General features: G+C 39.2%; 1 protein-coding gene across 4 annotated transcripts in view; it reads left to right on the top strand.

The window, feature by feature from the left end:
• Positions 1–23,390, top strand: part of tenm4 (teneurin transmembrane protein 4) — a 321,917-nt gene that overhangs the window by 9,398 nt on the left and 289,129 nt on the right. For all 4 annotated transcript variants that reach the window (XM_077540676.1, XM_077540675.1, XM_077540674.1 and 1 more), the window contains exon 2: positions 10,440–10,510. The gene's annotated coding sequence lies outside the window, so the exon portion shown is untranslated. The remainder of the gene's footprint in view (positions 1–10,439; positions 10,511–23,390) is intronic.

The following is a 23,390-nucleotide window of genomic DNA, read 5'->3' as shown; positions in this document are numbered from 1 at the left end:
TCGGTCTCTCTTTGATTTACGGCACACAGGAGAGAAGGTGTTTGTTAAAGCGATTAAGTAAAAACATCTAGGTAAAGCAGGGCCTAAATTCTCGTCAAGGCAGCTGTATTTATGTAGTGTCAATTCACGACAGAAAAGACATCTCAAGACATTGTGTACACGGAGCGGGTCAACAAGCACACTTGAGAAAGAAAAGATTGGAGAACGCGTCACAACTGCCCACTATCACAGGAGAAAAACTGACAAATGAAAACATTTTATGGCCGACTATCATTGCAGACATGCCCAGAACTGTCCATCATCACATATGTAACACTAAGACACGAAAATAATCTTTCTCTAAATATAGGCTTAACAGTTTGTCAACATCATCAACAGATGGTGTCCGGTAACTGTCAGGTTTGTTTGTCTTTTTGCCCTTTAAAGACCTCCGATTCCCGTCCTTGCGCCCTGCCAGAAATCAACAGTTCGCCCGACCCGAGCCATCATTAATATTCCTTTCGCAGCCCGCTTTTTATTTTGTCAGGCTGCTATCACAACACGCGGAGAGAGTGGCTCACAGCTCCACTCCGTTTCTTTGGTATGCATTTCATGTCTGGCTGCCTTTCATTTTCCGCGTGTTTTTGGTCCTCGGGGGTGTTGCGTCGACGCTCAGCGCTTTTCGTTGGTGTGATAACGACAGCGACTTGAGTCACGTCTGGATCCGTGACGCCCAAAAAGTGAGTCACGATTCAAAGGCGCAGTCTAGTTTGTTAGCCGGCGGGCTACTTCCTGGTTCAAGGAGGAGTTAACTCATGGATGGGTGATGCTGTAAAAACATTTTTTTGGGGGGGGAATGTATTTTTTGGGGTGTTTTTTCACATCTGTGATGATGGACTCTTAAAAAGTTTTCTCGTTTTAGGTCTGTGACAAGAGACAGTTGTAATGTTTTTCAGAACTAGGCCAGCTGAGATAGGCGCCAGCACCCCCCGCGACCCTTGTGAGGAATAAGCGGTCAAGAAAATGGATGGATCTAACAAAACCAACTATAGTAAACCTTCACTATTTAGGAGGATTTGGACCAAGTCACTCTTAGAACAACAATTGATGTTTTTTTTTTCTTTTTCTTTTTTCTTTTTTGTCTGATTGATAGATTAAACCATGAATGTACTGCAAACTACGGCGCTTATGCAATTTATTAACGATTCAAACGTTTTAAATCCAGGCTAAATTTAGCTACTCCTCAACATACAGAGATTTTAGTTTCTCAGTATCAATTCAACATACTTCCTTGGCACCAATTACTTGTTTCCTTTTAGGCCAAGCCCTGGCTGATCTGCTGCCCTCTTGTGGCACGTCATAGAGAGAACACAAATGTGAATTGTTGAATTTGTGAACCGCAAACCGCGTCTCGGGTTTACTGAAGTTTTGTTTTGACATCTTAATGCTTGCTTAAAAATGAGTTCGCTCTTTGAGCGCAGAATGAATCGGTGCTTCCATCCATCTCACTGTCCGTCCGTCCGTCCGTCCATCTTGAAAGCTGTTCAGTCAAGTCTGGTTCACGCACGGGTGGAGTCGGGAAACAAGGCGTGTTTCGAAAAGTTCCTCTCCAAGTAGTTGGTCACGCTCCATCAGAGCAAAGAAGTTTGAAAAAAAAAAAAAAAAAAAAGAATTCAGGGCCCCCAGAGCCAAATAGAAACTTTTGGCAGGATGTTAATTCATCCCTGGAACATTCCAGTTGCTCTAAATCTTCCCTTTGAAATTGTCAGCAACCTGCTCACACATCAGGACAGCATTAGCATTTTTTTCTCTTAACTCCCCAAATCGTCGCCGAAAAAAAAAAAAAGAGGAGACGAATCTGAAGTTGGCAGCTGATAAATTTGTTTTTTCGTTTAGCGGCTAATATTTCCACCGCGGGAACGAGGACGCTCGGTTCGCTGGAGGCATCGCGGTTCAAATGTGGTTTTCATTTAGCGTTCTGTTAACGACGACAATAACACAGTGCCTGGAACGAATTACAGTTGTTAGACATGACATCCAGTCTAGGTTGTTCTTGCAAAAATACGCTCCAATAATATTTTATTTTGGTACATTATTGTCTAGTGTTGTGATTCCCAACTACTGTGTGATCAAGCGTGCTACGTTAAATGATCCAATTCCACTTTACTCGACTTTACAGAGATCCGATCGACTGACTGGATTGGATCGGCAGATATTTTGCATTATATGCGATCGGTTATTAATGTCATAATTTGCCGATTGATCAATGATATCATTGATTGGATCCGCAAAATAAGACAGCAAACACAATCTTGGTCACTACCGGGATGTTCTGTGATGCCATTATTGGTAATCCGAGGTTTCTTAGCATATATGAGTGGTGTCCAAACTACAGCCTGGGGGCCATTTTCCATTTGATTATTTAACACAAAGAAGAAACAGAGTCTCTAAGCAGTTAATTGATTATTAAAAATAATTAGCGATTAACTTGATAATCGAGTAATTGTTAATTGAAAACATTTTTATTTCCATCCCTATCTTCAAAAACACTGCACTTTACTGTACTGAAATTGACAATAAAGCTGACGTTCACTTTGACGTAACGACTTCACCTCTTAATATGTTAGCAAAAGTCTTCACTGAACCGAACGTATATTTTTCGAATGTGAGAGGAAACACCCAAGCAAGTATGGCGAGAGCTGGGATTCGAACCCAGAACCTTTGAGGCGGATGCGCTAGCCACTGTGTCCGTCATGTCGCACCGAATAGCACAACAAAAAAAAACATTTAAATATTAGAGCTGTCTTAAATAAATAAATAAATAAATAAATTCTTTCTACTTTTCTGGCATCTGGAATTAATGTAAAAAAAAAAAAAAATAACTTTCCCAGCGTAGCAATCAGTGAAATACGGCTCCCAATGATGGAAAGGAGAATACTTTGTAGTACAACATGAGCGTCCCTAGAGAAGCATAATAAGCTTCAAGCTAAGAGGACATGGAAAAAAACAAAACAAAAACACATCATGGCTTGCCTGAGATTGGTTCCATCATAATTGCAGGAACGTTTCCTCCGGGAACCAAGGACACCAGCCGGCCACACTGATATCCGACTTATCGCCGGCAAGAATCTAGGGGACGTCTATTTTGGTCGTCTCCGTCCCACAGCGAGGTTCGGCCTCTGTCGCTCGGCCCCGAAGTAAACGTTTGATAGAACGTGTTACCGCGGCGACGCCGGCGTTTGATGCCGCTGAGAACAAACGATTTATTTTATTTATTTTTTCTTTCTTTCCTTGTCTGTCTTGGAGGGAAACGATGCTTTTCGATTCGGGGACTCAAAGTGTCGGAAACGCAGCATGTTTTTGCGAGTGCATGCAGTTTCCAGTGTTTTAACGAAGGCTTCAAACGTGACCCACATGAAACTCACTCATACTTTGGCTTTTATGCACACATTCTGATGAGACATTCCAAAAAAAAAATGTGTTCATATATTTGTTGTCAAGTTGATGTCCAAAATGGGAAAATATTTTGTTTAGTGTTTTCTTGTGGTTCATGTCTTTCTCGTTATGGTTTTGTGTCCACCTGTTTGTTAGCCCCTGTGTCCACCAATCAGCTCCCTCAGCCACTTGTGTTGTGTCCAGGTGTTGCCAATTGGCTCGTTGCTTTGCTTGTATTTAGTTCCTGGTTTGTGTTCGCTTCTTGTTTGGATCATTTCGTTTGCTGTCGACACTTACAACTGGTAATCCTGTCTGTTTGTCTAGTTTGTCAAACGTTGTGTGAGCAAACCTGTCTTTCTGCATTTGGGTCCACAACCTCTTAACACGATCCTGACAGTTTTCTCCCTGTTTCGCTCTCTTGATGTGATTCTTTTTTTTTTTTTCCTAATTGAGAATAAATTAACATGACACGCTGCGATTGGCTGGCAACCAGTTCAGGGTGTACCCCGCCTACTTACCCCAAGGCAGCTGGGATAGGCTCCAGCACCCCACGCGACCCTTGTAAGGAGCAAGCAGTTAAGAAAATGGATGGATGGTTAACATGACACGATGTTGGCGGACGATTTTGTTGATTTTGGCAGTATATATTAAAAAATAAAATAAAATATTACAAAAGCTATCACACACATAGCTTATTACTTTGAGGATTTTTTTTATTGTATGATACATTTTCTTATAAAAAAAAAATGCTAAAAACAAATGCTGGGTGTTTTGGGGGAGCAGAGAATGGATTCAATTAACTCATTCACTCGCCGCCATTTTCACATTTCGCAATCCCGTTCGCTCCCTTTACTGGATTTTGACTGATTTTGCAAGGCCCACAGAATATTGTGTTCTATTGCTATCAAAACATGAAACCTATCAAAAGAAAGATTAAAGTCTCTTCGTTCATCAGGGAAAAAAAAAAGTATGTTAATCTGTTTCCGTTTTGCAGCAATTAGCATTAGAATAGAGCTAAGTTTCATCAGTTTTAACAAATCTATTTAAAATTGTAAGTAATTGAGCTTTTTTTTTTTTTCTGGCCCTGGTTGATCTCCTTTGCTCTGCTGCCACTTGCTGGCAGTTTCTAGCACTAGCATTTCTGCAACTGTTCTTTGCAGTTGAGAGGCTGCACCAAAGCCTTCTGTATGCTCTAGCATAAAAAAGAAAAAAAAAACCGTGTAAGTATGTATTTGGGACACTTAGAACATAAACGTATTTATACGTTATTAGAAGCAAATGAGTTAATTGCATTTCAATTCATTTCAGTGGGGGAAAATGATGAATTATTAAACTCTCTGTATTTTTCAGCTGAGTATGCTATCGGATAGTCTTTGTTTTATTTTTATTTTTTTTTAGATGGTAAACGTGTTTTGACCCGTGTGAACGCCATACTTCAGCACTTAACGTCCGTTTGAAATGAAACCTCAGCCGGTTTCCAAGTGCCAAAGTCAATCTTAGAGGGTGGTCGTGTCAGAGCAAGCGAATTGGCGAGGAGGAGATGAATTAGCATGTCATGTTCTTGAGGTTCAGCTCAGGCAATTGTCCCACAATGACACAATTGGACCCCTAATGTGTCTGGAGCACTCTCGCTCCGTCACGTGTATTCACAAATTCGAATCACTGCGACCATCCGGGCACAATTATGGCATTTTTAAATTTCTTTTTTATTTTTTATTTTTTAACGGCGACAGTGTCTCCTCATGTCCTTGCTGGTGGTTTTGGCGCTATGCTAATGTATGCAGATGAAGGGTTCATTAACATCTTTGTCCCAGGAGACGTGTTGGCATGTTTGGATTGTAATTCCACGTGGACCGGTCAAGGTCTGTCTCCTCACCTGCTAAATGTTCCATTAGATCTTCCCTCCAAAAAGGCAATAATAAAAAAAACAGACTCCACTCGCTGTATCAATAATTAGCATTTCGTTTACTGTAAGTTAAGTGAAAAATCGAGAACTGAAACTGTTCAAGTTTGACGTATTCTATAATTTGGCTCGTGCCGACATAGCAAACAAACGAAGAATGAAGAGGAACCGTAAACAAAGTACCGTAATCTCTGTAGAATAACACATTTTTTGAAGAGCAAAAACATTGATGAGAAAATTTAAGGAGAAGTATCTACAGCAGGGGTGTCTAAACTTTTTCATTTTGGGGCCACATACAGAAAATCCGAAGAGAATGAAGAGAATTTGTGTCTAGTCTTAAAAATTGTATAAATAATTTATTTGTGCTTTTGCATATTTAGAACAATGCTACAGTATATAAACCAATTTATTTGTAATATGGCAGCAGGGTTATTATAGTTTTGGAATTTTTCATTTTAGTTTTTTTGTTTTGAGTTTTGTTTTTTTAAATTTAGTCAGTTTTAATTAGTTTTCAGGGTGGTTCTGTTATATATATATTTTTTTAATTAGTTTTAGTTCTTTAGTAAATGCTTAGTTTTAGTTTAGTTTGTTTTTGTATTAATTTTAGTTTAGTTTTTTGTTTTTAATGTGTACTATTGTGCGCAATATTTAAAAAAAACACCACAGGCGTGACATCATTAGTCAGGTTTATATAAAAATAAATCTACTAAAAATCACATTTAAAATCATCCCCAAAGTCTCGTGCATTAAATTAATTACCACAGACTGAAACGAAGGACATGTTTGCTATAATTATAGTTAGTTTTATTGTACTGTAGTTAGTTTTGTAAACATAAAATGTAGTTTCAGTTAGTTTTCTTTTTTTAAAAAGCATCTTCGTTTTTATTTTATTTCGTTAACGAAATTATTTTTTTAATTTTAGTTTTTCCGTTAGTTTTAGTTAACTAAAATAACCTTTAATAGCACCTATGTTTTTCGACACCCTCCCTTCTTACTTTGACCATCTCCAAACATTTTTGTTTTGTTTTTATTTTATTTGAACTGAGTCAAATGCCATTTTTAGCATATGACGCGGGCCGCTAAAAAAAATGGACGGCGGGCCGTAAATGGCCCCCGGGCCGTAGTTTGGACACCCCTGATCTACAGGGTTATATCTCGGCCCTGTAGCCACTCGCTGATGTGAAAGCAAACCTTCTTATGTGACATCGGCAAGTCATCTTTTGCGTCAGAAGCGAAGGTGTTTGCCCCCCCCATTATTTTACGTTTATATTTTTGTATTTTCCCTAAAGTTTGTGTTTTCTTCTCTAATATCTGCGTATTGTTTGTTGAGTGGAAAGCCTCAGTTTTCTTCTTAAAAGGCGTCTTGACCTTTACTTAATTTTCCCCGCCTCCTGCCCGTGAACGGGGCGTGACCCCGCTGGAGTGTTCCGTCATTTGTATGCAGATTTTGTCCCGTTTTGCGTTTGGCGTCAATAGAAGGCATTAATGCGCCCTCATGTCGGGGCTCAGAAGCTGTTGGTGTGCGATTTGATTCGATTAAGCTTCCCGCCGATGTGAGATGAAGCCTTATTGACGCGTCGATAGTGACGCCGTCGCCCATATCAATACATGGAAATATTCATTACACGGACGCGCTCGCATGGTTTTGAAGTCTCTTTTGTTGCTGCCGTTTAAAACCGTCCTGGCCACGGAGTTCAAAGTAAATACACGCAGATACAGTATTTGTTGTTATTTTGTAACTTTTTGCCAAATCTGTTTTGAGTATGACAGTCAAGTGGAATCAAGCCATTGGCGCGTTGCATGTTTAAATGTATGCGCTCAAGCATTTAACTGCAGTGATTGTGCTGCGATCTCATGTTTAATGCAGTTTGTTTGTTTGTTTGCTTGCTTGCGAGTGCGGTGTGGGGGGCCTGCGAGCTAAAAATGCATCATTGCACCCCACCCTCTTATGAATGTGATTGCTGCTCGTAGAACAGCTGTAAGCCATTTGTCTTCGTTTGGTCAATGAAGCGATTTGATGACGGCCGCTGGGAGGATTTCACCTGTTACGTCGCGCATCTGTCTCGCACGCCTTTCACCTTGCAGCAAAAGTGTTTTTTTGTTTGTTTAAAAAACAAAAAAAAACAAAACAACATATACTCCTGATAGTGATCCTGCGTATATAGTATTAAAATATATTATTGGTAATTTTGTACAACCACCATTGCTGTTATTGGCAGTGATGTAGAATGATAGTTCATCCATCCATCCATTTTCTTAGCACCTTAATTGGAAATGAATGTGTAAGGAAATGCAGTGTATACAGTTACACGAAGTTACTGATATGCAATGTCAAATTTTAGTAATCTACATTATGCACAATTTATCTATTTATTTATTTATTCATTAAGGAGCTAATTGAGCTCATTTGTAGGCACTGTATTGACACTTAGCCCTATTTGAAGGGCGGGGCCGGAAACATGCCCATATTTGGGCTCTCAGTGACTTTTATTGCTAGGACATGTCCCAACATGTTTGGACATGTCCTGACTTGTCCTGCCTCACCAGAAGTATGATGTCATATAATGTCCATATTTGGGCCTAGGGGGCGGGGTCTAAACGGGACATGTTGGAACATGTTCTCAGCCACCGGAACTCTGACGTCATAGAAAGTCCATATTTGGGCCTCGGGGCTGGAAGTATGACATGATATGAAACGTGCCCATATTTGGGTTAAAGGGGGGCGTGATCGGAAGTGATGTCATCCTTTGGCGTTTTTTTCTTTGACTTCATGGTCATTGTGAGGGCCAGTCCGAGACTGTGGTTGGTGGCCCTCAAGCGTATTTTGCCTAGTTCTTATTTAGAGTCGTCCACGAAGCTAACGTGCACGTTCTTGGAATGCGGGAGAAAGCCAGCCTACTTATTTCAAGAAAGTCTCCTCTTTTTAAAAAAAATAAAAATAAATAAAATACTGACTGAAAAGTACTTGAACGCATACACGTGTGCAACCCGTCCGCACCTCAGGTTCTATCAACCGGGACAAATATCATTGGCGAGAGTCTGCTCCTCGCTGACCTTTTCCCAACACATTATGATAGCCTCCGTGCTGAGAAGGTCAGCCCTTCAGCCAGGAGGAGGAGGAGGAGGAGGAAGAGAAAGAGGAATGACACAATGGGGAGCTGCTCCTATTCAGGTGTTAATTAAAAAGACCCGAGCGACATCCTGAGACGGAATTGGTCACACATAGCAGCCAAGTTCACTGAGTGCGCTCAGTTATTTCTCAAACCTTACAATATTGCAATTTTAAGGATACATCTTGACTGTAGAAATATAAATTGCTACTAAAATCTTGTCACTTTTCAGGAGCTCCCAACATCTGCATGTTTATCCAGTCTTTCACATTGCATCATCAAAGGGAGCAGGCCATTTTCTTTTTTTTTTTTTTTTTTTTTTTTTTTTTTTTTTTTTTTTTTTTGAAGAGCAGGCCATTTTCAACACAGTACATAATTTGTAAAAATGGAATTGGGGGAAAAAAAAAAAAAAAAAAAAAGTGAAATGTGCTCAATTGTGACTTATGAGGTTTTGGCCCAATGCCACGAAATACAATAACACACAAGATACGGGCATTGGCACGCAGGTTGAAAATAACTGCGTTTAAGTCAAATATTGTTAAATATAATGTGATTTAACTGTAAACAACAAATGCATGTAGTATTTGAAGGTGTACATTATTTCATAACGGTTTGTTTTCGCCAATTGAAACACAAAGCGGGCAACACTCGGTTTTAATTTGAAAAGCCTAAGAGGAAGTGATAACGCTAACTTTACGGAGACTAATTAAATTATTTTTTTTGTTTTTTTTAAATCTCTTCGCAGCAGTGATCATTCCCTATAGTTCCATCTTACTGTATTGTATATATCGGTGTTTCCCCATCCTTTATTGAACACAAGGATGGCCAAAAATTGCTGACTCAAATTAAATGTGAAATGTTTTGTATACTCTTTAAAAAAAAAAAAAAAAAAAAAAAAAAAAAAAAAAAAAAAGCCAGAGGTTCCCCCAATTAAGATGCCAATGTGTGGGGATGGTTTCATATCAAAATTAGCGAAACGTATTCGTCACAATCTGGCAAAAATTCACAACAGCTCACTCTCAGAAACAGAGCGACAAAAAAATTTACTTGATTGTGATATCACACAAATTTATTTTTATTTTTTTCACAAGCAATTAAACTGTACATTTTAATATGACCCTTAAGTCGTAAGTGAAACCTGCAAAGTGTTCAAATTGGGCATTGCTGATCAAATAAACGTGTGTTCCTTAGTATCGTTTTACACCATTGTGCCAGCTGGACTCAAAAAGAAGCCTACTGGGTTGCCTGATAGAACAAAAAAAAAAAAAAAAAAAACATGTTGGAAATAAACCTGGCAGGAACTCCAGTAAAGCACAGCTGCACCATCACAAAAATGCCGCCGCAACCAATTAAAATGAGTCCACGGCGCATGTGACCACGACTGTGCGTGGCTTTAACCTGAACTTTCATAGCGGTGCGTCCCCCCCGTCACCATTCCTCCCCCTTATGCAAATAAAAGCAGCTTCAGCAATGCCCGGATGCAAAACGTGACATTTATGTGGCGGAGATTTAGCGAGCTCACGAGAAGTCTCTGACATTAATGAAAAGGAGGCTTAAACGCATTGCGAGGTCCACGTCCCAAACATGTTTCCTCCGTGCCGTTTTTGTTTTATTTGGAGCTTTTTGAGGTTGTAATTACATTTGGCAAAATGTCAACCTTTTACAGAAAAATATGATGCATAATAACACACGAGCATCTTCTTTCTCTCTCCAGCTTATCGCATGCTTTCAAATGTGATAACGAGATATATTCGCATGCTCGCTCGTACGTGCTAACTTGACATTTCATGCTGGCGAGATAACGCACCGGCACTTTTGTGGCTTCTCGCATTTCCCTCTACATTATCGCTTGCAAATATTTAAATTAGCACCTATGAATTGAATTGGGGGACACGATGCATTACAATTATGCCGATAAATGCAGAGGCACAGCTAATTCATATAAAAATAGAAAACCTATGAGCTTCCGAAGTCAAAACACAATTTTCTGACGTGACGTTTTGTTTAAATAGGGCAACGGTGGCAAGTTTGGCAGCGCAGAGAGCAAGACGGACGAATGTGACTGAAGTGGACCATCGTGAAAGTAAGTGTACAGTTGATGACTTCGCAAACCAGGAAATGAATTGCTGTGCTAGAAAAACACTGTATTCGCTTTTGAAACTCTAAATACAATGTAATGTGCCTAATTATTTATTTAGCGTAATTTCCGGAGTAAAGAACGCACCTGATTATAAGTCGCACCCAGTACATTTCTAAAGGAAAAAGCATTTTTGTACATGCATAAGCCACACCTGACTATAAGCCACGTGTGCCCACATTGAATCACGAGATATTTACAAAAAAAGACGGAACACCGAGTTTTCAAAGGTTTAATAATATACTAGGGCTGCACAATATATCGAAAAAATATCGATATCGCGATATTGGCCCTTGCAATATGCATATCGCAAAGGCGTGCAATAAGTTTCATATGGAATTTTATGCTTTTTATATGAATTTGACCAGTCAGATGCTAACTAAAATGTGCATCGCCATTCAATAGTTGAAAATGATCAAGACATAATTACGATTAATTAACTAAGATTACATTAAGGTTGCTTATTTTGCCACATGAAAAATGTTTTTCTTTCATTAGGTTATAAAAATGTAATTTCTTTAGGTACATGTTAAATATCGCAATAATATCGATATCGCTATGTTCAGCAAGTATATCGCACATCGCATGTTTTTCCAATATCGTGCAGCCCTATAATATACCTTAGAATTTCTTTCCAAACTGTGCCTGTGACGCAGCAGTAACACAGCAGCAATCCGGTAGTACCGGTAACTAATTGGTTAAAAATAACATACTGGTAAAAGTCACTGAGACTGAGACTTCTTGGATTTTCCATGATGACGGTCTGTTCATGCTAATTTTTATTCATGCACAAAATGCCAAGTTACATTAAAGATCTCCTGAAATGAGCTTTGCAGCAAAGACACCAACCACCCAATGGACGCCCTAATACTGTAAAAAGAAATTTTCACAAAATTGTACCTTGTTGTAGAGTTGTGGGCTCCACTAGGAAGGTCTACTGTTAGCCTAGCATCAAACAAGTGGATTTTTTTGGTGGGCGTGGCCAAGGCTCGCCAGACTTCCGTGCGTTTTTGACTACAAAATGAGTCGGGCGTGGCCAAGTCTGACCTTTTCCGTGTGCTCCTGTTTACAAACGGAGTCTTCACTTGTGCGCCTGAAGGAATATTGGCGCATGCTTTAGTTTCAGTAGTTCTGTTTTATAAATCTGCGGGTCTCAGTTTGGCTATTCAGTGTTTTATTAGACTTAGACTTGACTTTATTGATCCCTTTGCGATGGCTCCCTCTGGGAAATTGAGGTGTAAAGTGCAACCTTTGACTGACTGACTGCAATGCAAATCTGTTTTATTTTGAGCCTTGTACTGCGTATTACCACCGTACATAATATCTGCAATGCAGTAGGGTTGTGTTAAGCACTGTATTTCCCCACAGGTTGACGAGTTGTAGCAATGCGCTTAAAACCAATAAATATCACTTCAGCCTCCCAGGATTTAGTCTGATCCTGGCGTCTCTTCGTTCCCTTCGCTTCACTCGACATCCCCCCTCGCACGGTGATTGATAGAAAATACACGGTCGTCGTATGCGCAGCCCGTTCCCGTTGCATACTCCCGCAAAGAGAAAGCGTGGGTCGCACAGGATTGTGGTTTGTGGATACAAATAAAATAAAAAAAATCTAATGACCCTACAATTTAATGGGCCCACTGTGCTGTCCTCTATATTAGACACAATGTGCTTCACCGTAGCAAAAAACTCATTTCCATTTGTCACAACAACGGTTATCCTTGGGGTCCCGTCCTAACTGGAAAAACTGTACACACGTCTTCTCCTATTATGACAAAATGGTGGTGATGGTGATGGTTGAGTTCAGCAGCAAATGCCAGTGGAAACATTAAAGATGTCTCGAAAAAGCCATTTGAAAATGGAGTTTAAGCCATAAAATGTTAGCATATCGCAGGAAATGTTAGCATTTTTTTTTGTTTTTTTTGTTTTTTAGCATATTGTGTGAATATGAAGCGTCATGTTTGTTGTTTTTGACTTTGTTGTTCACGCCCCCCCCCCTTTTTTTTTTTTTTTTTATGTAGTTTTTAAGGAAACATTATTTTCCGCTGTTGGTCAAACTTAAACCTTGATGTTTGTAAACTTTAATTTCATGGGAATAAAGGTTGACTCTCTCGAGACATGTCCACTCATGACAAAATAAAAATGTTTATATTAATGTTTGACTATGATACCTAGTGTTTAATTTATCCCCAATTCCTGTAAATTCCCATGGAAAGTTTCCAATTTTGAGTACTTCCAAAATTCTCTCATTGAATTTTTTTTTTTTTTCTAATAGAAATGTAATGAAATTTTCCCATTGTCATGATCTGGAGTTGGTTGGATCCCAAAACGCAAACTATTTATTCACATAACTTGACTAGAAGAGAAACAACGAGAGTTGCACAGAGGAACAGTGGTAATAGAAGTAATAATCCGACACTTCTCAGACCGTTACTACAGACAGTGAATCGATCTGATTGGTTGTGACTAAGTACAGGATTACAGATTGACATCACAAAGCTCATTACATCACAAAGCATAAAACCAGTTAAAACAGTGTTTTTTTTTGTTTTGTTTTTTCCAGTTGAAACCAGATGCTGGTTACATCAGTTCAAAACAGACACTTGTTACATGAGAACGTAACAGACACTTGACCTCACGGTCGTGAATCCAAACTATACAGGTCATGAACTCAAACTTAACCCTGGCGTGACCCCAGACATGACATCCATTGCAAGCCTAATTGTGAACTTTTGCTATTTTGCATGAGATGTTAGCATATCTATGTGACTAAAGACCTGGAGAAACATTGAATGACACCTTAACTCATTAGCTCCCAAAAACGTATAAATACGTCATATTTTAAATGTTTTAAGTGTCCCAAAGACGTATTTGTTTTTTTGTTTTTGTTTTTTATGCCAGAGCATAGAGAAGGCTTTGATGCAGTCTATCTACCGCAGAAAATGGTTGAGTGGCAGCAGAGTATAAGAGATCAACCAGGTCATATTGAAACAAGCTGATTTCCCCACAGTTCTAAGCAGAATTGTGAAAAACGATGGAACTTATCTATGTTCTATTGCTAATTGCTGCACAGTGGAAACAGATAGGAATATACTTTCTTTCCCCGATAAAAGAGACTTTAATCTCTCTTTTGGTATGTTCCATATTTTTATAGCAATAGAACATAATATTTCGCGGGCCTTGAAAAATCAGTCAAAATCCAGGAAAGCACTTAAAGTGAAAATGGTTGGGAGTGAATGAGTTAATAATAAAAGCAAATAACGCTTCATCAACCAAGTGCACCAATACAAACTAGTGTGACTTTTTATGAGCAGGCAGAACCTCTGATGGTGCGCCATTGTTCCTCCTCCGTGATGAGGTGTCGGCTCATGACTATTTTCAGCCGTTTCTCCTCACTCAAGCGTCTTTTATTTCTATTTTTTTTATGTTTCTTGCACTAACCTCTGGTGTGAACTTGTCAGTCATAGTTTGGAGTATAAATACACGAGTGCGGTGCGATGCTGCACACCGAGCGGAGCTGCTGAGGTCAATTTGCTATCCCTTACTCATCCACGACTCGAGGAATCGATTTTTCTGTTTGGCGTGTTTGCACTCTGGTCGTGTTTTTTTTTTTTTTTTTTTCCTTCCTTGTTGTCCGAAATCCTCAGCGCTCTTTTGTGTGAAGAAGCAGGTGTGCTATGGTACAGCCTGTTCCCAGGTGTGTTTGTTATAGCGTACAAAAAAAAAAACAAAAAAAAAAGACTGTGATTAGAGGTGCCCTTGTATTGTAAACAGCAGCAAGACAGGATGAGAACTCTTGATGCCAAAAGTCCTGCTGTTTCCTTCTGTGGAGATTGAGGATACCTCAGTATGATGATGATTATTATTCTGATGAGTGACTCGCCCATTGGGGGCCTCAACATGCTTGAAAATTCACCAATTTGCAAGTATCCTGGTGAAAATGTGTGTGTTGGGGAGGGAGAAAAAAAAAAAAAAAAAAAAAAAAAAAAAAACCCTTACTGCAGCTTCAATGATCACCGCTAAACTGTGTAGCAGGACGGATGAAAATGTCTCAAGGACTCATGTGGGGAAATGCAACAGGAATTTGGTTTTAAGTGGCCATTTGGGATGAATTCCAGGGCTTTTATTTTTAGGTCACATAAACAAGCCTCAATTGGAAGCGGGTATCAGAGATGGATGTGTGATGCTAAATTGTTTATTTGTAATATGGCAGTAGGGTTATTATAGTTTCGGAATTTTTAATTTTAGCTAGTTTTTATTAGTTTTCAGAGTGGTTCTGTTTGTTTTCATTAGTTTAGTTCTTTAAAAAAATGCTTAGTTTTAGTTTAATTTCTTAGTTTCAGTATTAGTATTAGTTAAAAAAAAAAAAAAAAAAGTTTATTACTTGTGCACAATATTTAAAAAAAACACCGTGGGAGCGATGTCATGTGAAGGTGCTTTTCTATTTCTACTGCTGCTAGATGACGTCACTTCTGTGTGACATACATTTAAACGTCAGTATTCTGGTTTATATCAAAATAAATCTACTAAAAATCACATTTAAAATCATCCCCAATGTTTGCTATAATTTTAGTTAGTTTTAGTTAGTTTTCGTTTTTTTAAAAAGCATTTTTGTTTTTATTTTATTTCGGTAACAATATTGTTTTTTGAATTTTAGTTTTAGTTTTTTCATTAGTTTTAGTGAACTAAAACAACCTTTAATGGCACCTGTTTCGGTACCCTCCGTTCTTACTTTGACCATCTCCAAACATTTTTGTTTTGTTTATTGTCAAATGCCATTTTTAGCACATGTCGCGGGCCACTGAAAAACAGATGGCGGGCCGCAAATGGCCCCCGGGCCGTAGTTTGGACACCACTGGTCTATAGTAAAGATGTGTTGAAGGTGTGAAAAACAACCAAGTTGTCATTTCAACCAGTTGGAGTGAGAAACCAGAAGATGGAATCAACTCTGGTTGTCTCTGTGCACACAATTCTACCATTTAAAAAAAACGCAGTGTAGAATAGAAGCAAGTACTGTAGACAGATGTTGGTCTTTGCTCTTCTCATAACATGTAGTCATGTCGTCCTTTTTGGACTTGTTTTTCTTCCACCGATTGATTTTTCTCAAGAAAGTCTCTTTAGGTTTCATGAGTCGTCTCCTTGCCTGATTGAAGTGACGCCTCTCCTGATTTTTTTCCCCTCCCGCGTTCTGTTTATTGCGGCTGTAGCAGCAGCGGCGGCGTCGGCGTAATGACGACCATTCATAAACGCGCGGATCCAAGTATAAACGTCCCGTACGACAGCCGCGCTGCTTGGCCAGGAATTGGGTCGTCTATTTTCAATCTGCGATCATGTGATGGCGTTTGTTTGGTAGCAGACTCTCGACCTCTAACTGGCACTGGCCGACTTGTTTACATCACTCATTTACAAACCCTTTTATGCTACTTGTAAAAAAAAACAAAAAACACTTTTTATGTTCAGTATAAATGACCCATAACTGTAGGGCAATTTTCTGCCTTCAGAAATAGAATCGGATGCGAGACGGTGACTCCAGCCCTGTTTACATTGCCTTTGCCCCAAAATTGACTTGTAAGATTTGTGCCATTAAGACTTGTGTGCTGTGCTGAGAGGTAGGATCCCAAACGCAGACACAAATAAGTCTATCTATTTATTCACATTGAGAGGCAGAAGCTAAGAGAGCGATACGCAGGAACAGTTGAGCAATAATCTGGCAAAATACACACAATTCTCAGACCCTTAAATAGACAGTCACTCAATCTCATTGGTTGTGGCTAGACATGTGAGTACCGTATTTTCCGCACTCTAAGGCGCACCTTCAATGAATGACACATTTTCAAACTTTTTCCATATATAAGGCGCTACAGTAGAGGCTGGGGTTACGTTATGCATCCATTAGATGGTGCTGCGCTAAAGGGAATGTCAACAAAAGTCGGATAGGTCAGTCAAACTTTATGAATAGAATACAAACCAGCTTTCTGACAAGTCCATTCACTCCCAAAGTGAATAAACAGCTGTTTTATTTTCTCTGAGCTAAAGGATTAGTACTAGCTAGCGATCCAAGATGGCGGGATCTTCTGCGCATGCGCGTCACCGATCGTGCAGGGTCACCGATAGCGTCTTGACAGCGAGACCTGTTGCGGCTCAATATTGATCCATATATAAGGCGCACTGGATTATAAGGTGCATGGTCAGCTTTTGAAAAAATTTAAGGCTTTTAGGTGCGCCTTATAGTGCGGAAAATACGGTACTAGTACTGACATGGAATTCTCTGATTGGCTGTTGACTCTGTAATTAGATAGTTCCTGACATGAACAAACATCATATAGCATAAAAGATCCTTGACATCATATAGTCCAGACATCATATAGCCTAAAACTAGATGAAACTGGATGATGTTACATCAATACCAAAACAGACACCTAACGGGTCGTGAACTCTACTCAAACTTAACCCAGGCATGACACCAGACACGAGACAAGACCCAAACATTACTCCTGCATGACTCGAGTCATGACAAAGACAAAACGTTCAAGTTAGATATTTTTGTAGTCGACATTAGTATCAAGGCACAAATATGGCTTTTTTTTCTCTCTCTCTCTGAGGAGCAACTTTGCTAATCAATGACTTCATTCGAGGCACACCTGACTAATTTTTGCAGAGCAATTAATTTTGACGTCACCGTCGCGAAAGGATCCCGCCTTTACTGGATTCTGTGGAAAAGGCGAAGGCGGGGCCAGATCTTGTGTTGCATTGTTGTGCTCGCTCTTGAGTAAATGATGGACTGGCGTGTCATCCGGATAACCCGCTGAACGACGCGTTGCCTCTTAATTATGACTCAATTATCTGAATTATCTATGCAGAAAACGTGACAATCTTCTCCGTCTTTGGCATTTGTGTCACGATCAGACGCTTTGTAATTGAACGGGGTTTGGGGGAGCCGCACACGGATCGTTGCTCCCGGCTGATTAAATGCTGATAGGAGGGACTATAAATCAAAGGCAAGCCACCCGGCTAATTAGCTGTTGTAAGCGTTACAACCGCTAAACAACTACTGGAGGTGCTTTCGCTGACATCATCAACTTATTTGCGTCGGAATGGAGCAGAACCCGCCCGGAGGAATTTCGGAGCGTTACGACGACAAACTCGTTGCGGCCGTCGTTCCCAAGGGCGAATGCAAAAAAAAAAAAAAAGAATGGGTCATTTCAATTAGCCAACGTCCCGGGCTTAATTCTAAACGCGTCTTTTATATCAATTAATAAACCTCGACAGCGGCATTACATCACGGCCCAAACGATGAAGGACATGCTTTGACTTAATTTAATCACAGCAATCCGCGGCGACATTGTGCGAATACAAAACAAGTCCGTTCCCTTTTGTGGGAGCACCGCTGGGGACGCACAGATAATCCTCAAAAACGGCAAAAAAAAAAAAAATGTCGATCGTTTTACGGCGAGTAAAGATTGCGGCCTGAAAAGGTTCACCTTGAGAACGCGGTTATTATGTTCGTCCTGAAGCTAATCAGCGTGTTCCGTTTGTGCTTTAAGGCAAGGGGGGGGGATGTGCTGATGAGGGGTCCGCAATAAATGAAGCTTATCACCTAATGGCGTCTTCTCGGCCCAACCGGTGACTCGGCTGAGAAGAGCCCTTGCAAAATGTCACGGGCGGGTCGGGCGACGTAATTAGAGAGCCCCGTCGTCCGTGGCCAATCGTCATTACCCGAGAAAAAGGGAAAAACTGAGGACGTTCAGAAATATGGCAGACATTTTGGATATATGTACAAAGGAATGTAACAATATCCAAACATCACAATATGTAGGTCACAATATGATAATTATGACGATATTGCGGGGAGGTTGGCGATACAAAAAAGGGCACAATATTGTAAAAAACAAAACAAAAGAGCCTACAATCTCTAATAACGCTTAATATTGAGGCACTTCCTCAACGTATTGACTCGGTTTACAAGCATATTACGTTCCCCTTCATCTGACCAATAGCATAGATTTTAAACATAAAGGGTCAAAACATGCCGTATGAAAATTAAACTGCACTTAAAAAACTACCACTAACCACCAGAGGGTGCGAGAACTGCACAAATGGAAATCAAACTGACTTTTTTTTTTTTTTTTTATTAAAAAAGATGTGCAGATTTTAATATCGTGACATGACGATGATATATTGTGGCAGTTTCAATATCGCGATATCATGATATTGCTGTTATTGTTACATCCCTAATACATACATCAAAATATCTTAATTGGTGCTCAAGTGCAGTGCGGACTGATGTTAACATTGATTAAATTCGATTATGGGGAGTTGATTAATTGTGATGTAATTGACGCAAGTGCATTACTAAAGTGTGGCGTTATGGTTTTGCCGTAAGGATTCCACTGGCAACACGTTGGAGTAGTGTTTAGTGCAAACTGAGACGTGAACACAACACATTTTTACTCATAATGCTTTTTGTGTGAAAAGTTAAGTAGTACTCATAATTTATATGTACTGATCAATGAATCAGTTGAAAATAAAACATAACCACTACAGTTAATATTCAGCAGTAAACTCTTATTTCTATAACAACCTGATTACTTCTGTTCAATTGAGACTTTTTTTTTTTTTTTTTTTTTCTAAGGCTGATTAGGTCACAAAAGTGCGAATGAGTAAAGGCTTCAAGAATTCTAAAATGACTGATGAAAAATATATCCGTGACTGAATCTCATTCCAAATTTTCAGGCGTCAGTAACGGCAAGTTACACCCAAATGTTCCTCCTCAACTTCTTGTGGACAGACAGTGATCGATAATCGGCTTAATCGAGAGGCTACAACAATAATGACTCGCTGATGAACCTCCCCCGGGCCTCGCAAAAGCGCTGGCGTCCAAACCTGTCGTCTTTTTGGACGGACATCGCCCCCGAACCCGAGCTTAAGTGGGCGATCGCTCATTCTGAGTAATAGCGCAGGTGAAATGTAAGTAAACAGTGAATGCGAAAGGCAGATGTTAGCGAGCGGGTGCCAATGTTGACGCGTGGGCGACTCATTAAGCCAGACGAGCGACTTCCTAGGTCTCTTCCACCCCCCCCCCCCCCCACCCCCCCCCAAAAAAACAAACAAACAAACAAAACATGTTTTCTAAAATTATCATAACTATAGTAGCAGTAAGAGTAGTAACTAGTATTATAATAAAATAATAATAATAATAATATTAATACATTTTATTTTAAGCGTCTTTCACGACACTCAAGGTCACTGTACACAACTTTAAAAAACACAAAACCAAGTCAAATCAATAAAACGAGGTGTTACATATATGCTAGCTTATCACATAATAAATAAATAAACAAAGATGAATCAATTAATAATTCTCAATTGTGATTACAGATAGACGGGTGTTTTTTTTTTTTTTTTTTTAGAGATACCGATGCCGATAATTAGTAGTCAAGGAGGCCGATAACCGATATTTGAAGCAGATATTCATTTTCAGTAAAAAGGGAGTTGGTGTCAATTTTTTTTTTTTTTTTTAAATACAAATACCAATCTTGACTTTGTTGTAATATGTTAAAGCATTAATGCTTATTGGACAATTTTTTCAGATTTTTCGAAATGTAGAAGTTTTTTTTTATTCTTAGACGATGTACTCCATTTTAAATTTCTAAAGAAATGTTCAAGCAACGCCCAAGGTTATCAGCATGTCTTAAAAAGTTAAATAGAAACTGGAAACACATTCTTTGTTTTAATGTTGTTGTTGTTGTTGTTGTTTTTATTGTTTTAATGTGGGGGTGTGCAGCCAAACCCCCCACATTATTTATACAACTAAAAATTGTAAAATGTAATGAATTGATTGAGTTTAACCGGCTTAAAATAATGTTTGAAGCCCATCATGAAAGTTTACCAATTATTGTACAAATTAAATGTAAAAAAAAAAAAGTGAGTTTAAATTAAGGGGAACAGATATTTTCTCTAAAACAAAATATAAAACAAACCGAAAAAGTATTTCAACTCAAGATGTCAGTTTATGGAACAAACTGGATTGTAAAACAAAATCATCCCGGTCTATCTGTATCTTCAAAAACCCTGCAAAAGCTCAGTTACTGGTAAAATATATATAGCACAAGGACATGCTGCTTAATTATTACATAGAATTGTTATATTGAAAACATTCTGACCGTTTGCTGTCATTTGCTTTGTGTTGATTATTTTGTTGTTGTTGTTGATTAGGAGCCGATAACATAAGTTTTACTTCTTTCATTTCTCTTCTTTTTTTTAACGAATGAAATAAATTGAGCAGCATCTCTTAAAAAAAGTTAACTGAAAATAAATAAATAAAATAAATAGTTCCCTGAGATTAAAATGGTTTTAGCTTTGCCTTTTATCGGCTGACAGAATTTGAAAAAAGGCCGGTAACGATGTTCGTCAAAATGCCCATGCAATATCGGCGCAGACTATCGGTCTATTACAAATTGTGATAATTGAGGAGTTGTCGATTCATTGTTGCATTTCTAGAACGAAGGAATGTAGTGCTACAGCTTCCTGGAAGCAACATATTCTGAAAACGTGAAGCAACAATTACCGTAATGAGACTTATTGAAGCGGCAAGGTAAGCGGGGCCAGCTGTGTGCATCTGCTCGCCGCATCTGGCGGCACGGGGGCACGCCATCCAGCTGGGCAGACGGCGAGAGAGACGTTCGTTTTACACCCGCTACCGATGCACAAAATAACTTGCCAGGGAACGCCGCGCTGGCGAACGCACAATGAATAGCGAGCGAGGCCGCAACGCAGTCAAATGAGGGAATCAAGTCGATTGGCTGGAATTGCATGTTGCTCCGTGGCGTCCTTATCCCTCGCCATTTTCCACAGATTATTTTTTTTTTTTCTTTTTTGTTGAATTCTCTTCCCGGGATGAAGTTTTATTGGCCACGATCCACAGCCTAATCCTGTCATTACCTCCACCATGGGGATTATGTTGTCTGTCTGACTGCTCGCTGGATTATGCAAACTCTACCAAACTGATTGCACCAAAATTTTGGCATGCGGCGCTTATTGTTGAGATTTCTTTTCTTCATATTTTTAGTTGACAGGCAAGCAAAGTTGCCTCGTTAAGTCTGGCTCACAGTCAAGAGATCCTGGGTTTGAACTTTGAATTTGGGTTCGGGTCTTGTCATGTTGTCCCCGTTCTTGCGTATATTTTCTCTCGCTACGTTCCCAAAACATTCATAATAGGTTCATTAAAAATTGTTTCCGAAAACACTCATGATCGGTTCATTGAAAATTAACTCTTTGACCGCCAAAAACGTCTAATGACGTATTCTAAAATCCTAATGAATTCCGCCATAAACGTTAATTGACGTTAAGTATGTTTTTTGTCTCTATTTTTTTTTCTCAATGGGCAGTGCAACGTCTTGTGCAGCGCTGCCTTGTCATTGGTGTTAAAAAATACCCACTAACTATGGCCAGCAGATGGCAGCATTGTATATCTTTTCAATGGTGTATGGAATTACACTGAAACATGAGAATCTGATGCAATTGAACGCTTTCAAGGATGATGTGAATGCTCAAAATCTTTGTCACATTAAATCTAATTCACGGAGTGTCACTGAACAAAAAATATTCGTGTCAAAGTCACTGTTGTGCAAAAAAACAAAAAACAAAAAATCATTTCACAAAAAGCTTGTTTTCTCCATTTTTTTTGTATTTTCGATTGCGTCACTCAAATGACCCATTTTCAGATGGTGATTACTAAAGAACAGGATAAGGTAGAAACATACTTTTTTTTTTCTCGTGAAAGAATGGAATCCAATCTTTCATATGGCATCCACCATGTTTATGTAGTCATACCGCACAATATTGAGTTTGCTTTGAAAGATGAGTGAAAATCGGCTGGCCATTTCTGCAACCGTTCTTTGCAGCTGAAAGGCTGCATCAAAGACATCTGTATGCTCTAGCATAAAAAAACAAAAACGTATAAATATGTCTTTGGGACACTTACAACATAAAAAAAACGTATTTACACGTTATTGGGAGCAAATGAGTTAAAATAGTTGTCGATTAATTTTGTAATTGATTACTTGTTGATTAATTGGCTAATTTTGACTAAATTTTTGATTGATCAAATGCAAGGATAATGTCAGAAATGTGGACATCCGTTTTCAGTCAGGTAGCAATGCGACGCTTTTAGTGCCCAAACAAATTTGGTATATTTTTATTTTATTTTTTCTCTCTTCTCACTTGCCGATGATGGAACGTGTGGTCTCTTTTGTTCTTTCAGCTGGACATGTTGTAATTGTTGCTTGTTTTAATGCAGATAATCAAAAATAACAAACCGAAGAAGGCCTCTCCCTGTGAATCTGCCTTTGTTTCTTCATCTGTTGCCACCAAAGCGCAGGCGAATGATTTCCACATAATAATCATATGACAGAGCGTTGTTGCGGCACTGTCACATGAATAACAGCTGTGCGTTGACCTCCGTTGTGTCTCAGTGTAATGAATTGCGCGGTGCATGTGACGATCACAACGCATTGACACTTCTGATTTATGAATTTGAAAATTCACGCCTATTCCCAATTCCCACACTATTGACTCGCCGAAGCCTTTTTAATCAGCAGGTGGGATTAACTCACTTGCTCCCAATAACGTGTAAATACGTTTTTATGTTATAAGTGTCCCAAAGACGTAATTATACGTTGTTTTTTTCCATGCGAGAGCATACAGAAGGCTTTGATGTAGCCTCTCAACTGCAAAGAACGGTTGCAGAAATGGTAGTTATTACACAAACGGCCAGCAGTTGGCAGCAGAGCAAAGGAGATCAACCAAAGCCATGTAGAAAAAAAGCTAA

The sequence above is a fragment of the Festucalex cinctus genome, chromosome 13 (assembly GCF_051991245.1).
Source record: "Festucalex cinctus isolate MCC-2025b chromosome 13, RoL_Fcin_1.0, whole genome shotgun sequence".
Lineage (NCBI taxonomy): Eukaryota > Metazoa > Chordata > Actinopteri > Syngnathiformes > Syngnathidae > Festucalex > Festucalex cinctus.
Note: the sequence above shows the minus strand (reverse complement) of the source record. Positions and strands in the feature narration are given on the sequence as shown.